The following is a 2,738-nucleotide window of genomic DNA, read 5'->3' on the forward strand; positions in this document are numbered from 1 at the left end:
GAGCAAAATGAACACCCGGATGAAAATATTTTGTACAAAGTTTTATTCTAAAAGAGCCACACCATTTCGAGATATCGAAGAAATGTTTTTTCATTATTTTATTCTCCGCTAAATCTAAGCGGATCTTAAAAAAAATTGTGAATATAAGGAGTATCAAAAAGATTAGAGTAAAAATTTTTTTGTCATTCTTAACTCAAAATTCTGTTTTTTAAAATTCAAGAATTTTCTAAATTTCATTTTTTACATGATTTGAATATTTGGTCACTTCTAAAACAATTCAGCAGCCAAATCTTATCATAAATTATTATATATTACATATAATTTTCAGATTTTTAGATTTGGTGGAACATGTCGAAAATAAATTTAAACCATAAAGGAGATCTTAGCAAGAATAAATTTGTATAACATTTTAAAGTAATTTTTAAATAATTCTCCTTTTATATAGTTATTATTTTTACATTATTGTCAAATAAAATAATTTAAAAACAAGCAAAAAAAGTTAATTTTACACAAATAAAGAATAATATTTACCGCGAGGTTGTTTCATCAGTGCTCGATGTCTCTTCCAGACCTTCTCCTCCTCTTAGAATTAGATTGACATCCTCTTGTACAGGACACTCGCGTAAAACACTCGCGAATAATACTACTCGCGCGCGGACAAATTATAATTAATTATAATTAGAATTCCATTGAAAATAAGGATATAAAATAAGTTCCGAAAACTTATTTAACCCTAGCTATACACAGTGCGATCTAAAAAACCCGAAAAACTCCGTACAATTTGCTAAATCGAGATTTTTTTCGTGTTGTTGAACTTTTCTTTTTCTTTGAACCTGTACATATATCTCAAAGCCCCTTAATTCTGTCTACTTTTACACACCATGGACTAATTATTCCTTAATCAATTCTCCATTGATTGAAAACAAAATTAATTTAAATATGTCCATTTTTACGGAAGTTACAGTAACAAATATGGATGAGGTCCCAGGGATCCGAGTATGTGTACATCAAGGGTAAAAAAAAGTGTGTATAGCTATAGGATTAAAATATAATCAAAAAATAGGTCAGAAGAAGTTATTTAAAATAATAAATTTTAAATAAGTTTTATCTTTTTCATTACAAAAAAATATATATACAGGGTGTCCCGACCTTTTTTGCCAATTACTTTTGTGTAGATAGAGCAAACTAAACTGAGTCGAAAAGTCCTCTATCATTTTGCAATTTTCGCAATAGTTAAAAAGATATTAATTACTAAAAATTACAAAATATTGGTCTTGAATAATTTTTTACTCAAATACTATCAACTTTACAGAAAAACTGCAAGAGACAAAAATTATTTATTTTCTTCTCGTAAAGTTCTGAAAATTTTTTCAGAATTTTTTCAGAATTTTTTAATACCGTATTTTCTCTCACGTTGGTAAAAATAAGAAAATGCAGTACTAAAAAATTGATAAAAAATTCTGAAAAAATTCTCAGAACTTTACGAGTCAATATCAACTCCTATGCGGGGTATCGATCATGTAACTGTTTCCCTAGGGTGAAACGTGAAAAGAAAACATTTTTGTGTATATATATATATATATATATACTAGAACTAGGTTCTAGTCTTCTTGACTATGGCTATGCTTGCACCGTGCAAGTTGCACGTAATGGTACCTTATGCCTCCGGCACACCAGCGCGATGTTCGTCGCGCTGGTGTGCCGGAGCCATTAGACTTCTGATATTCTGACTTGCGACTTATTGTAGAAGGCCCATGAGAGAAGACATAAGGGCTTTTTTATTTCCATCAGGGCACCGCAAAAAATTGAATATTGCTGTGTAGTTGATATTCACGTGTTCAGATGGCAGTAATGCGCGGGGGTATTTTGCGGTTACAGAAAAAGATTCTCATGTCCTTTCAGGTTTCTCTCTGATATAATCTTAATGAATAGAAGGAAGACTAATGCGGGGTCTACAATAGAAGTCGTAGCGATCGTAGAGTCTTAAGTCGTAAAAAATTAATCAATCGCAATCGAATATGAGAAGAATAATCGACTATGATTGGTCAATTTTCTACGACTTAAGACCCTACGACCGCTACGACTTCTATTGTAGACCCTGCATATAATGCATTCTGGCGTTACACTACGGGCCACTTTCACCAAGCTCAGTTAACTTAACCAGCCTAGTAATTGTAATGAAATAGAAAGAGATAGAAATAGTTCTATCTCTTTCTAATTCATTAGAGTTACTAGACTGGTTAAGTAAACCGATGATGGTGAAAATGGCCCTACGAGACTAAACTGTGTTCCAACAAATATCTTGCACAGTGGAACACAGTGTAATGTCCTAGCCATAGCTGGCCCTAGCTGGAAAACAGCCTATATATATATATATGTTGTTAGATGGTGTGGATCGTTGATTGGGGCCATCGACATATAGTACTAGAAGGAGCATGGGGTGAAATGTTTGATTTTTTGTCTTGACGGACCTAGAAAGAGTAAGGTAGCTAAATGGGCACGGAACTCTCTTTCTATTCTTATCCTATTGGTCGAATTATGCTTCAAGAAGAGGACAGTAGTGTATTCTTTAAAGTCAGGAGCAGTAAAAAGTACTCCTGACTTTAATAATATGAAATAAAGTCATCACAATATTGACTGATACTAATGCAGTACGAAAAGATAATTATAAATTTATTATTAATTATTAATTATTATAGCGTTTTCGGCCCGGCCAGGTTTACACCAACCTGGGGTGG

The sequence above is a fragment of the Trachymyrmex cornetzi genome, unplaced genomic scaffold (assembly GCF_001594075.2).
Source record: "Trachymyrmex cornetzi isolate Tcor2-1 unplaced genomic scaffold, Tcor1.1 scaffold1002, whole genome shotgun sequence".
NCBI lineage: Eukaryota > Metazoa > Arthropoda > Insecta > Hymenoptera > Formicidae > Trachymyrmex > Trachymyrmex cornetzi.